Genomic DNA, 15,205 nt, shown 5'->3' with positions numbered 1-15,205 from the left:
ATGCTTTGTTACCATCTGTCGTCTTAAGAGTCACAGTTGCATGAAAATGGAAATAAGCTAGGCATTTTTGCTGCCTTGGAAAATTAGTAAGATTTCATGCTCAAAGCATATCAAGATGGCTTGAGCACTTTTAGTTTAATAACCTAATTACCTACTCCTGGCCTCACAGTCACAGGAAAAGGCTAACAATGCCCTCTTATTTCCAAAAGCAATCGCAGCCTTCTGGTTGCAGGTGATTACCATAGAACTGAGCTAGAGAATTTACATTTTTCAGATGATATGTTTGTGAAACTAATCGTGCTATTTTGCAGGGCACTTCCTTGACACTTTGGGATATACTGGGATTAACTTGTGTAAAGGAAGCATTGTTGAGTTGAAAGTTGCTTTTATAAAGCACAGGATCATGAATAATGTGGTGCCGAGTGTTTTAGCAGTGGAAGCTGACAGCAGAGGCATGACCTTTCTCATTGTGAAAATATGAAGTTAAACACGCTGCCAAGTGCTATCCCCTGACAAACAGAACTTGATGGTTTTGAAAGTAGGAAGGAGCAGTCCTGGGGAAATACCAGTAAGATCGCAGAGACTTCTGAAACCCAACAGCAAAGCCTAAAATCTTCTATAAATCGCTTGCAAACAAAAGAGGTAATCAGAGCAGGGTGTTCTTTGCAGTTGTGTTTCAGCTGTGGTAAAAAGAAACAAGTGAAGCAAATAATCCAAAATACAGGTGGGATCTCATTATGGCAGAATCCGTTAGTGATAATTACAGTGCAAGAAATAATGGAGCCGGTGCTGTATCCAAGACAGTAAAATACAAATATAGTAAAATTAAGGATCGTGACACCAGTGAAGTTCCCATCAACATTTAATTTATGTTAATTGCTGGCAGAAAGGACTCCATTTGCCGTATTTAATGCTCCTGAAATAATTCAATCACTTTAGTGTGTAGTGTTACTTTGTAAAGTAAAACAGTTCTGCCTTCACCCTCACAGTCCACTTTGGACCGTTTTTGGTCTGTATACAGGATGCATTTTGCTTTTAGAGAATTCCGGTCAGAAAGTCCTGACGGGAACCCAAGTAGCATGTGTGGAAGGGATCAACAGTAGCTCTAGAGTTCGGTCTCCCACAGCTCAGATGATTAGATCCGGTGTAATAGGCACAGAGACTTCTAGTGTTGCAGCTGTCCTTTTTCCTTTGTCTCCTACTATATTGCCTTTTAATGTAGGTTCGGTTATGTTCTCTTGTATTTTGAGTTTAAGTGTCATTTTTAGTCCTAATATTAATCAGAATGGCAGTAAACTCCAGGTTTTCCCGAGGTCTTACACACTTTTATATGCACCATTTTATCCATCGTATATGCATGCGCACACATTTTTCCCCATTTTACTTGACCTGAGACTAACTGGAAATATTTGCCCGAATGTTTATAAGGGAGTGTTTTCTTTTAGGCTTTTCGTAATAAAACAAAATTTACATAAGAGAAGTACATGATTCCTAAGTGTACAGCTGGGTGAATTTCACCCAGTGAATTACACCCATGTAACTAGCATGTACTGGGTATATATTTTAAAAAATTATTTTTTTAATTTAAGTTATCTCTGCACCCAATGTGGGGCTCAAACTCACGATCCCAAGAGCAAGAGTCGCATGCCAGCCAGGCGCTCCTGGGTATGTTTTTATTTTATTTTTTTTTTTATTTATTTTTGGCACAGAGAGAGACAGAGCATGAACGGGGGAGGGGCACAGAGAGAGGGAGACACAGAATCGGAAACAGGCTCCAGGCTCTGAGCCATCAGCCCAGAGCCCGACGCGGGGCTCGAACTCACGAACCGCGAGATCGTGACCTGGCTGAAGTCGGACGCTTAGCCGACTGCGCCACCCAGGCGCCCCTCCTGGGTATGTTTTTAATTGAAATGTCTTTAAATAGAAATTTCTAGAAAAAGACTAAGTATTTTCTGTGTAATGATATAGTGTATATGTCAAATGATAGTGTCTAAAATATTTCACACATACATGACTAAAGGCTTATGAAAATTTCTATACAAAAAAAGGCCAATAGATTAATATTCCTTATGCAAGGAACTGTTCTTTTTTTCTTTTTCTTTTTTTTTTTTTTAGAGAGAGAACACGAGCAGGGGAGGGGGGAGCAAGAGAGAATCTCAAGCAGGCTTCACGCTCAGCACAGAATCCGACGAGGAACTTGATCTCAGGACCCTGGGATTATGACCTGAGCTGAAATTAAGAGTGGATGCTCAATTGACTAAGCCACCCTGGCGCCCCTGTTCTTTAACTATAGATTTAAGGGGTGCCGGGGTGGCTCAGTTCGTTAAGTGTCGGCCTCTTGATTCTAGCTCAGGTGATGATCCCAGGGTCTTGGGACTGAGCCTCTCTCCCTCTCCCTCTCCCTCTGCCCCTCCCCTGCTTGCACACAAATGCTCTCTTTCTCTCTCTCTCGAAACAAATCAATTTAGATTTAAGGAATTGTAAAGATAAGTTTTTTGGTTATGAGTGTCATGTTTTGTATCATTGGATACTTTTAATATTGGCATTGGTAATTAAATTTAGCATTTACTTTATCTTATAAAATTTAGTTTCAGTTTTTCTTGTACTCTTAATGGTTTCAAGTGATGATATGTATTTTTTTAATATGAAATTTATTGTCAAATTGGTTTCCATACAACACCCAGTGCTCATCCCAACAGGTGCCCTCCTCAATGCCCGTCACCCACTTTCGCCTCTCCCCCACCGTCCATCAACCCTCAGTTTGCTCTTAGTTTTTAAGAGTCTCTTATGTTTTGGCTCCCTCCCTCTGTAACCTTTTTTTCTTCCTCCTTCCCCTCCCCCATGGTCTTCTGTTAAGTTTCTCAGGATCCACATAAGAGTGAAAACATATGGTATCTGTCTTTCTCTGTGTGAGTTATTTCACTTAGCATCACACTCTCCAGTTCCATCCACGTTGCTACAAAAGGCCATATTTCATTCTTTCTCATTGCTGCGTAGTATTCCCTTGCGTATATAAACCACAATTTCTTTATCTATTCATCAGTTGATGGACATTGAGGCTCTTTCCATGATTTGGCTATTGTTGAGAGTGCTGCTATAAACATTGGGGTATTGGTGCACCTATGCATCAGCACTCCTGTGTCCCTTGGGTAAATTCCTAGCAGTGTTATTGCTGGGTTGTAGAGTAGATCTATTTTTAATTTTTTGAGGAACCTCCACACTGTTTTCCAGAGCGGCTGCACCAGTTTGCATTCCCACCAGCAGTGCAAGATGGTTCCCGTTTCTCCACATCCTCTCTAGCATCTATAGTTTCCTGATTTGTTCATTTTGGCCACTCTGACTGGCGTGAGGTGGTATCTGAGTGTGGTTTTGATTTGTATTTCCCTGATGAGGAGCGACATTGTGCATCTTCTCATGTGCCTGTTGGCCATCTGGATGGCTTCTTTAGAGAAGTGTCTATTCATGTTTTCTGCCCCGTTCTTCACTGGATTATTTGTTTTTCGGGTGTGGAGTTCGGTGAGCTCTTTATAGATTTTGGATACTAGCCCTTTGTCTGATATGTCATTTGCAAATATCTTTTCCCATCCCATTGGTTGCCTTTTAGTTTTGTTGATTGTTTCCTTTGCGGTGCAGAATGAGGTCCCAGTAGTTCATTTTTGTCAAGTGATGATATTACCAGGTTTTTCCCTCTTTCTCTCCCTGACAGATTTTAATTAATTATTTATTTTTTAATGTTTATTTATTTTGAGAGGGGGGAGGGACCGAGAAAGAGGGAAAGAGAGGGTCCCAAGCAGGCTCTGTGCTGTCAGCACAGAGGCTGACACAGGGCTTGTTCCCACGACCGTGGGATCGCGACCTGAGCCAAAATCAAGAGTCGGACACTTAACTGTGTGAGCCATCCAGGTGTCCCTCCTGACAAATTTTTAAAAACCACTGATTTGATTTTGCAGTGGTGTGAAGACGCGTGACACGTCTGCTTCTCAGAAGCATGTGATTTGTGTGTTCTTACTGAATTGCGGCGGGTAGGCAGGTGGAAGCGTCTGACGGGGCAGGCTCGCCACACTCCAGGCTTCTCGGGGCGCACGGATGGACGGATGGCATGGGGGCCTCGCGGTGGCAAGGTTCCTGTTCAGTAGTAGCCTGCGCTCCGTGGAACAGCGAAGCATGGTATCACCTTGTGTCGTCCAGAGGAAGACTTCGATGAGAATTTTCTCTCAGAAGCGAGTACCAGGAGACATTTTTTGCTTCTCCGCAGCATTTAGCACGTGCACTTTCTCTGGGGACCGCCCCATATCCTGACCTTCAGGCACCTCCCTTGTTGATCCCCTGTGAGGGTTGCCAAGTCTGGCAGCTTCCAAGACTCTTTTAGGGCCCTGGCTTTTTATCGCTATATTCTTCTAGGCCTGAATTTCTGTGTTAGCATCAATTTCCTAATCCTGACTTAATCCAGTTTTTCCTCACTTTATTGCGAATGTTTAAGTGACTTAAATCTTTATTGGAATGAAGGTACGAAGAAATGTAAACAAACACATTGATTGATTACACCAAATTTGGCCTAAGAAAAAAGCCCACGGTCAGGCTGTATATTCAGAGGCAGGTTTCCTGAGAATAATGATCACAGCGCCAAATAAATCTGAGGTGATCTGGTTAATAGGAAAGGGGGGGGGGAGTGAATTTCTTTGCATTCTCAAGCCAAAAAGTGTAGAAAAGTCCGGTTTCTCAACCCATTCCACAAGTTCTTCCGGGACCCTGGTCCTTTTGCCACAAGAGTGGCGCTGCACAGGGGCGAGGCCTGGGGCGCCTGGGGGCCTCAGGGACGAAGGGCAGACACTGGTGTGGACCCCTACCTCCTGGCCAAGTACTGCTCCAAGCACTTGCACAGCTAACCTCGCTGAAACTACACAGCAAACATTCGAGATGCATTCCCGTGGACCCCAGTACTGCCCAGGAAACTGTGGTACGTGATTGGAGGTCTCTCCTCTGCCCCCCTCCCCTCCGCCCCCAGCTCCTACTGACCTTGTATCTTCGGTAAGGGTTGTTAGACGTGCTTATGACACACACTGGAGAGGACAGACTTCAGTGTTCCCTTAGTGTGGTCATGCAGAGCTCTGGCTTTAACTTGCAGTGTGCATGTTGCTGGCCATTTTCTGTGTTGGCTGCTGTGCGCCCGGTCCTGGTGGGCGTTTCTGCTCCGTGACTTGGCCCTCTCCTTTCCCTTGTGTCCTCTTGCTCTCTGGGGCTGGCGGCACTTGCTCAGCCCTTCCTGTCCCCAGGACCCCTCGCCCACCGGCCACAGGCCCCATCCGATCCTCTCCAGGGACGCCCCGCCCACTGTACGCACCGGCCCCGGATCCCCGGCCCCCGGATCCCCGGCCTGGCCTGGCCGCCCGCACCTTCTGCTTCGCGTGTTCCGGGGGCCTTTCCAGCTTTTCTGTTGGCTGCTGACAGCGGCTTCCACCTTCCCCTGCCTGGATCCGGGCACCTGGCGGTACGGTTCAGCTCAGAGCCCTCCTGCAGCGGCTTGAGTCTTCCTCCTGGGCTCCAGCTGGTCCTACTCGGACCTCCATAGTTACGCGGGGGCTCGATGCCTAGCGTTGTGCGGCCAGGTGGTCACGCTGTCGTTGCACTTGGCCTCTGGGGGCCGCGTCCGCCGGGCGTCCCGGTGCCCGGGGCCGTGCGCGCGGGGCGAGTTTGCGCACGCGCCGTGGGTGCAGCCGGGCCGCTTTGCCGAGGCGGTTCCCCCTGGGCCGGCCGCGCAGAGCCCTCGCCGACTCGGGACTCGTCGGGGCTGGAAGAGGACAAACACCACCCGGCCTCGTAGCGTGTTTCGCTCGGACGGGAGGCGTCCTCCGGAAAGCGCCAGACGTTGACCTAGAGAAGTGTTAACCCCGGAGTGCTGTTCTTTATCCTGGTGACAAGCCCTGCCTCGAGATCATTTCTCTGTAATACAGGGGTTTTGCTAATGAAGAAAGAAGGAGTTTAGATAACATGCACATTTCCTCCTTGTCCCTTCCTCTGGGAAGGGAACCACTTTTCAGGGTTACCAGCACCCACCCGGTACTGCCCAGAAATGTCAATAAGAGGAGAAGGAAAAAAGAAACACTTAAGTTTAGGAATGCCAGTAATGTGACAGGAAATTGTATTACAATGGCTTTTGGGTGTAGCAGTTCCTTGCTTTCCCCCTCTTTTTTTTTTTTTTTTTCGCCTTTGCCTCTCAAATTAAATGTGGCCTTGCGAAAGATAGACTGTATATTTTATTAAAGTCGGCTATTTAAAATTCATTTGACAAGACACAAGCACATCATACCCTTGTTTTATACCCTCCCCCCCAACACACCACACAGGCCTCCCCCTAGTTTTGAAAGTAGTATGTGTTCGTTGTGGAAGCTTGAAAAATACAGAAGAGTGTAAGAAGAAAAGAAAAATTGCTTGTAGTTCTGACAGGTCAGATATGATCACTCTGAACATTTTGGTATAAAAGTGACCAAGTTTTTTTCCGACTAAAGGAATTTAAGGAAAGGAGGGACGTGCCAGGTGGGAAAAACAGTATTTGCAGGATGATCCCACTTCTTCCTTTGCAAAAAGCATACGTGTATAATCTGTCTCTTCTCACCCTCCTTACCCATCGTCGCGGCCAGTCAGTTCCCTGCCAGACTGTGCCCTGCGTGTGCACACACCCCCGCCCCGTCCCCCCACCTGCCAAGCCTCCGCCTTTGCCTGATGGTTCTGCGGTACCTCCCGGCCCCTCCTCATCTGTTCCCTGCACAGAACCCTCCCCGTAGTCATTCTGAAAAGGAAAAGATCCTGTCATTTCCTTCTCGAAACCTTTCCACTGCACTTGGGATGAATTCCTGACCCGCAGGCAGGGCCCATGTCACAGCCTCCGGTCACACCCCGTGTCCTGCAGTTGGTGCTGTGGCCCCGGGGCTTCACTGCCTTCCCTCCCACTTCCCAGCACTGGCCCTGTCTGGCCTGAGAACTGCCTACTCCTTTTGAAGCCTTGTCTTGCTGTCACAGATTCAGAAAAGTAATTTCTGACCCCCCTAGTCTAAACCAGATCCCTCTGTTTTCTTCTCTGTCATTCCAGCAACTTCCCTTCATAGCGTTTATCACAATTTGTTCCTGAGTGTTTCGTTGTGTATGTTGTGTAATATCCATTTGTCTCTTCAGAGTTAAGCCCCGTTAGGCAGTGGTTTTGTTCTGGTCTTCATTCTCCTGGACCTAAGACTGCAAACTCTCAAAAACATCTGCTGTTTAAACGGAGGGACGGATGATTTGTTATAAACGTTTCCATTTTCAACACCTGTATTGTATTCCACTGTCCAAATGGAAGTTTTATAGCTCATTGTAAATAAGTGGTGTGCACGGGTAAACCGAAGCACGGTAAACATTTTGGAAGCTGACCCGAGCAAAGATGACTCCGGTTGGCGGCCGCAACTCCCAAGTGGCTACGAGTGCTCCACCGACAGGTGCTCAGGGAGAGGCTTTCGTGGGGGAAGAGGCTTTCGTGGGGGAAGAGGCTTTCGTGGGGGAAGACGCAGAAGCAAAGCAAGAGGAGTATTTGCGTGGCACACTTCAGCGGTTACCTTGTTCGGGAAAGCCCGGCCGGCTCCGGATGGTCAGTTGTCCTTAGGTTCCCATTCCCTCTCCTGGCGGCATCACGGGCACGGGTTTGCTTTGCTCCCATCGATGGAGGCACAGGAGCGCCTCGGTGTGATGGCTCCTCGTTCAGTTAAGGCTGTGATGAACAGCCTTTTGCATAAACCTCCATAGATATCCCTGACTGACTCAGAAAACATTTTAGAAACGGAAGGATTAGGACAAACGAGTACTCGGACAACTGGCAAATCCCGACGGTTTCTATTTTGCCAAGTTTCTTTTAAACATTTTTTAAACTGTCCTTCTGTTTCCAACCCTGCCAACAATGAGTTCTGCGACTCCTACAAAACGACACCTCTGTTTGTCAGGTTGGTGGTTTGTTCTGCATTCTTAACAGTGGCAGTAGGCGTGTGGTAATAGACAGTGGTGACAGTTTTGCAGACGTGAGTAGCGGAAAACTGCCATATTTTGAGGGGAGGCCCTTATTTAAGTGTCTGAGATTGGATCTATCGCCCTCTTTTTTTTTCTTTTCTTTTCTTTTTTTTTTTTTTGCCATTTACTTATTTTGGGGGGAGACCAGACAGAGTGTGAGTGGGGGAGGGGCAGAGAGAGAGGGAGACACAGAATCCGAAGCAGGCTCCGGGCTCCGAGCCATCAGCACAGAGCCCGACACGGGGCTCGAACCCACGAAGTGCGGGATCATGACCTGGGCCGAAGTCGGATGCTCAACCGACTGAGCCCCCCGGTGCCCTGGTCCATCTTCCTCTTAAAACAGGATGCAGAGTCTAGTACATCAAGACCAAAATACATCTCTTGAGGAACACCATGTCTCTCCTCCCTGTGCGTGGCCCACCTGCTAGCCGACTCGGGAACTTGTCGTCCTGGAGAGTAGTTGGCGGACAGGTCGGCGAGGCCTGCCCTCTGGGGAGAAGGACAGGCCGTAACAAGCCCAGGGCAGCAACATCTGGACGTTCAGCTTGGTGTGTGCCCCACAGTGTGTCGCGTGCCGAGTGGAGCTCTCTGGCTGGGTTTTGGGAACGACGGGCTACGAGTTTGCGCAGGTGTTGGGTCTGGCTGCCCTCGGGGGCCCCGGTCCTGGCCTCCTCTTTGCACAAGCTTTCCCCTTTATCCAAGCATGCGGTACAACTATTCGTGTTCTCCATATGTGCCATAATGTGAAGAATGTTGGGAGTCACAAATAATTGTTTACCTAAAGCCAGCAGTTTCCTACCGGGGTGGTTATTTGCCGTTACAAATATGGCCGTGGCCATTAGATGGCTCACGCCACCCTAGTAGGTGATCAGTGAGCATTTTAATATGTTCCATTGCATAGCGCTTTCCCCCGGCAAGTGCCGGAGATACGGCAAGTGCTACAGAGGATGTGGGATAATTCTACGGTCCTCCTTTTCCCTGCGCCCCGTGGGTTTCCAATTTGGGGAATGTTGGAAAAGTACTGCTGCCCAAGCCCCAGCATTAGAGATTGGATTCATTTGGTGAGGAGTGGGCCCTGGATATGAGCCCTTCCTGAGGCGCCCGGATGGCGACGAAGGCACAGCCACTGCCTGCAACCTCAGCTCTGCGTGGAACTCGGTAGAGTGGGTCCTAGGAAGTGGCTCCGACATCCGAGTCTGATGTTTGCGTGCAGTCCGTTCAGGGCTCCCTCAACTGTCCCTGTCATTGCCAACCCGTTGTGAGATAACTCAACAAGGAAATTGAGGGCTTTTTTACGTCCTTTGACCTTTCATGCAGTTATTATAAATTTCAAACTTAACGCCAAAAAAGCCACATTCGTTATCATAGTCACTACCCAGCTGCTCCTTATTTTGGTGTTAACAGTTACCACCAGGGTTTCGTAGTTCTCAAGTTTAACGCAGAATACGTTCATCATGCAAGTTGTATGGAAGTTCTACTCATCTTGGATTTTTAGAATTTTCTTTAGTAAGTATATTGGGAAGGGAGATGTTTTTCATAATTGTTTTTCAGATTGGTGATTTTCCGCTCAACAATTTGAATTTTTGTAAGTGTACTTGATGTCTTTCCTGGAGATACGGGAAACGGTAGGAAGTTTCTCTTCCCTTGATGCCATTCTTCATGCCCTCCCCCTTACCCCGAGCGTCTAGCATAGCTGTGGCTAAACGGTGAAGGCTCAGCAGAGATCTCCAGCTATTAGAGTTGGACAGACTGGATTTCAGTTCAGACGGAGCTTGCTCGGAGTATGGTTTGGGAATCGAATTGAGCTGCTGCTGACAGATCCCTAGCTACAGAGCTTAATAGCCATAGGGGACATGATGAAGGCTGGAGGTTGGTAGGACACGGCCAGCTTGGTGGTTCTGCAGTGTCCTCAAGGACCAAGCTCCTCCCCTCTTTTGGTTCTGTTCTCCATAATTCAAGCCTTCCATCTCCAGTCAGCGATGCTTGCGGGAGGCAGGAGCACAGCAGCCAAGATGCCCATCTGGCGCTGGCTCTTCCTTGAGGCGCGTTCCTCCACGCCTCACCTGCCAGAACCTAGTCACTTGGCCACAAGAGGTTAAAGCAGCCTTGGAAATGTGTACTTAGCTGGGCACATGGCTGCCCCTGATAGAACCGGGCTTCTCTTAGTAAGGAGGAAAGGATCTCGGTAAGTCAGGCGGTGGGTTTGGTCAGGAGACCAGAACATAGCCACGTGTCCCGCTGGCCGTCACCACAGGCTAACAACTTACTTGTCTGAGCCCACAGTTCTTCATCTGTACGCTTTGGGTAACCATCAGTCCCGGGGTAGGAGTTGTGCTGCAGACCAGAAAGAACGTAAAGCGCCCGGCCCGTGGTGGGCACACAAGGGAAGGTGGCTGAACCACAGTGCTGTGTGTCATCGGTCTGGGAAGTGTGTGAGGTGGCTGGAGAGCAGGGTTTCAGGGAGCTTCCCGGGGACGGCGTCGCCCTCTCGCCAGCCTTAGTGGTAATCACACGGAGGAGGTTTGCTCTGACCTGTGCAAGGCGTGTGCTCTTGTGGCTTTGATATCTATCCGGTCAGTCACGACATTAGAAGAATTACCTTGGGCAGAAATAAAGGTTGTTTCAAAACAAGTGATTAACGGTACTGACATTTCTCCGGCCAACAAGTAAACATTCATTGTAAGTTTAAAGCAATTTCGTTGGGTTATGAAAGCTTCTACTGCGCAGAGGGCCGTTGTAAAGCTAGTGGCGTTTGGCATCTAGAAGGCCCAGGCATGAGTGGGGTGCACTGGAGCGGATCGGCTTCTGTGGCAGCCGTCCGCCTCCAGGGCCTTAGAGGAGGCTTCTGGAAAGTGCGTGTGCCCCTGTCACCTCCTCCTTCTCCCTGGACGCCACGTGGTTCATTCAGCTCTGCTGCTCTGGCATCCCCACTGTTCCTCCAGTGTTTTGGGCTGGAAGTGTTCACGTAAGAGGCCCCCTCCTGTGTCTGGCGATCTGTTCCCAAGTCCTGTGTGCTTGGTTCCAGTCTGCCATATTTGGTCTCCACCTTTTGGGCCAAGGGTCCTGAGATCTCCAGTAGAAAGAGGACTCAAGTCAGCAGAGATGCAGCCTGCCCTTCCTTCAGGATTTCACTGGTACTTTCAGAACTCTTCCTCCTACAACATGAAATGTGTGCTCTCTCTCCTTTTTCCTCTCGCTTTCTCTCAAGAAGGTCTGGGAGTGGTTCATCAAAAAAGTTGAGACCTCCGTCGTTGACTTCTCTTTGATTATAATCTCTACTTCAGTCACCAATGAATACTTTCCCCAGTTCCTATTTTTTTCTCCTGTGTAGCTTTCACATCCTTGTCATTGCAGTGCTAACACGCTGCTCTCTATCTAGATTCTTCTAATAGTCTCTTTGACCCAGTATCTCTTTCCTAAAAGGTGACAGTCAGCCACTCCCTTGGTATCCACTCCCGTCTTCTTCCTGCCGTCTGATCTCCACTTAACTTACCAGACTTCGTTATCTCTCTCGTTACCGTACAGCCCGCCTGCTCCAGCTGTGTTTGCCTCTTTACACAAGAGGCAACTACCACCAAGCGGTGCGACTTTCTCCCACACTGGCTTCACTCGCTGGCTTCGCACTCCCTGCCAGCCCAGCCGCGTCTACCCACTCCCGCCCCACTTCTGCCATGATGCATCGTTGTGGCCTTTCCCAGCACAAGCGGGGCTCTCCCTCTTCTGAATTCCTGTTTCTCTCAGCACCATCCAGGGAACCGTGGTCTACACGGTCTTAGGGACTATCTAGCCCACAGGACTCTTTACACAGTTGAATTAACGGAGACCCAGAAAGATGATGTGGTCAGTTTAAGGCTATACAGCAGGTGAGGGGCAGACCCAAAGCTAGAAGTCTCTCAGTTTTACCCATGAAACTTGAAAGAGAAAGAGAGAAATAACTGTCACCCTGCCATTTATAAGAGGAAGACATTTTCATATAGTAGAGTTGACCCATCAACCCACTGTCCAGAGATAATCACTGTTATTTGGCCATATTTTATTTATTTATTTATTTACTTATTTATTTTATTTTATTTTATTTTATTTTATTTTATTTTTTTAACGTTTATTTATTTTTGAGACAGAGAGACAGGACGTGAGCAGGGGAGGGGCAGAGAGAGAGACACACACAGAATCTGAAACAGGCTCCAGGCTCTGAGCTGTCGGCACAGAGCCCTACATGGGGCTCGAACCCACGAACCATGGAGATCATGACCTGAGCTGAAGTCAGATGCGTAACTGACTGAGCCACCCAGGCGCCCCTACCATATTATATTTCTTTTTTGTTGTTTTGGTTAACTCTTTATTTTGGAAAAAATTTAAAAGTACATTAATATTTATCTCTGGACAACTTTTTAGAAAGTACGTTACTTAATTGAAGTATAGTATCTAGGATATTTAATAAACATATCAGGCATCGTTTCATTTATCACTCATATATGTTTTTATTATTTTTAAAAAATGTTTATTTATTTATTTTGAGAGAGAAGAGAGAGCACGGGTGAGCGGGGAAGGGGCAGAGAGAGAGGGACAGGGAGAATCCCAAGCAGGCTGTGCACTCAGTGTGGGGCTCAATCTCACGACCATGAGATCATGCCCTGAGCTGAAATCAAGAATCAGACACTCTACCTACTGAGCCACCAGGTACCCCTATCACTCATGTATACTTAAATGTATCTCTAAAAGACAGAAAAAGATACAAAACACAACAATAAAAAACATAATCACAATACTGTTAACACATTCAACAAAATAAACATGTAGATTTAATTTTAACATAATTTTTATGACTACGTGGTTGGTATTTTAGAACTACTCTTTTTTTTTAAGACGAAATTTATTGTCAAATTGGTTTCCAGACAACACCCAGTGCTCATCCCAGCAGGTGCCCTCCTCGGTGCCCATCACCCACTAGAACTACTTGTCAATGAAACTAGTATATTTGAGCAACTACTATGTGAATATCGCTTAATCCTCTCATCAAGCCCATGCGGAAGGTTCTGTCACTGCCAACGTTTACAGAGGAGAAAACTAGTTCGCAGGTTACCATGCACACGGCAGATAACGTGTCTACTAAGTAGTGACACTAAGAAATCCAGATCTGGCTGTTCCTTGTTTTGCGTCCTGAATTCTTTTCCCTCCACATTTGTTTACAAAGCATTTCTTCATATCAATGAAAACATTAGTCTAAAACGTTTATATGCCGTCGTGGTGGACTGCCATCCGCCAGAATTTAACAGTTCCCCAGTTTTTGGGCAATGAGATTATTTCAAGGTTTTCGTTATTATCAACAAAAATCTAACAACGTTAGATTTTTAAAAGTGAAATCACTCCAGGAGTCTTGTTCTGTAATTGTTTCATGCAAGTTAGTTTTGCCCAGAGGTTGAGTAACATTCAGTAGTAGTAAAAGGCAGAATCAGAAGTGAACCCAAATCATGTCTGCAGTCCTTTGAGCACATATTTATTGAGCACCTATAAGGTGTCATGCACTGTGCTAAGCACTGAGGATTCAGAGAGGTCTGAGGTCTGAGGCCTGAGATCCTTCCTCTCAATGCCTGGTTGCTTCTGGCTGGACTCTCTCATTTACCAGAGCACTGAAGTAAAAAGAAAATCTGTCCACTGAGAATTCTATATGTAGCAGAACTGTCCTTCAGAAATGAAAGTGAAGACCTTTCTTTGGGGCGCCTGGGTGGCTCAGTCGGTTAAGCGTCTGGCTTCGGCTCAGGTCATGATCTCACGGCACGGTTCGTGAGTTCGAGCCCCGCGTCAGGCTCTGTGCTGACAGCTAGGAGCCTGGAGCCTGCTTTAGATTCTGTGTCTCCCTGTCTCTCTCTGCCCCGCCCCTACTTGCGCACTCTCTCCCTCTCTCAAAACATTACCATTAAAAAATTTTAAAAAAATAAAAAAAGTGAAGACATTTCCAGAGAAACAAAAATCTGAGAAAATTTGTAACCATTTGCACTAAAAGAAATACAGGATATACAGGGAGGAGTGAAGAGCACTTGGAATACTAAATATCAACAAGTATGAAAGACTAATTTATTCCTTTCTTTCTCTTAATTTCTTTAAAAGACATCAGTATTTAAAGCAAAAACTATACTGTATCAGTGGGTTTATCATACATATAGATATAACAGTACGTATGGGACAAGGGACTGAGTGGAATTGTATAATTTTTTTTAACTTTTTTTTAATGTTTATTTATTTTTGAGACAGAGGGAGCCAGAGCACCAGTGGGGGAGGGACAGAGAGAGGGAGACACAGAATCCGAAGCAGGCTCCAGGCTCCGAGCTGTCAGCACAGAGCCCGACGTGGGGCTTGAACCCATGAGCCATGAGATCATGACCTGAGCCGAAGTCGGACACTTAACTGACTGAGCCACCCAGGCGCCCTGGAATTGTATTATTTATTGCAAGGTTTCTGTGTTTCGTCTGACATAATTACAAATTAACATTTAAGTAGATTGTGATAAATTAAAAATGCACATTGCAGTTTGTAGATTGCTCTAAGAGCAATTCAAAGAGCTAAAGCTAGAGAGCCAATTAGGGAATAAAATGGAATACTAAGAAAATTTTGATTACCATGAAGGTAATCATGAAGGCAGGGAGGGAGGAACAAAGGAACAAACCACAGATGAGATAAATAGGAATGACAGGCTTACATAAAGCCATGTTAATAATTACATTTGCTCAAAGGGGTTAAGCACTCCGATCAAAAGTTAGAGGTTGTCCTACTGTATTAAAAAGCAACTATATCCTGTCTATAAGACACACTTCTCTCTCTCTTTCTCTCTCTCTCTTTCTTTTTCTTTCTTTCTTTCTTTCTTTCTTTCTTTCTTTCTTCCATCCTTTCTTCCTTTCTTCCTTCCTTTCTTCCTTTCTTTCTTCCTTCCTTCCTTCCTTCCTTTTTTCTTTCTTTCTTCCTTCCTTCCTTTCTTTCTTTTTTCTTTCTTTCTTCCTTCCTTCCTTTCTTTCTTCCTTTCTTCCTTCCTTTCTTCTTTCTTTCGTCCTTTCTTCCTTTCTTCCTTCCTTCCTTCCTTCCTTTTTTCTTTCTTTCTTCCTTTCTTCCTTCCTTTCCTCCTTTCTTCCTTCCTTTCCTCCTTTATTTCTTCCTTTCTTCTTTCTTTCTTTCTTTCTTT

At 46.5% G+C, this 15,205-nt stretch overlaps 1 protein-coding gene across 2 annotated transcripts in view; it reads left to right on the top strand.

Moving 5' to 3' along the window:
* LATS2 (large tumor suppressor kinase 2) overlaps positions 1–15,205 on the top strand; it is a 76,244-nt gene that overhangs the window by 13,859 nt on the left and 47,180 nt on the right. The gene's annotated exons all lie outside the window — the stretch shown is intronic.

This window comes from Panthera tigris, chromosome A1 (genome assembly GCF_018350195.1).
Source record: "Panthera tigris isolate Pti1 chromosome A1, P.tigris_Pti1_mat1.1, whole genome shotgun sequence".
Classification (NCBI taxonomy): domain Eukaryota; kingdom Metazoa; phylum Chordata; class Mammalia; order Carnivora; family Felidae; genus Panthera; species Panthera tigris.
This window is presented reverse-complemented; position numbering and strand designations above follow the sequence as displayed.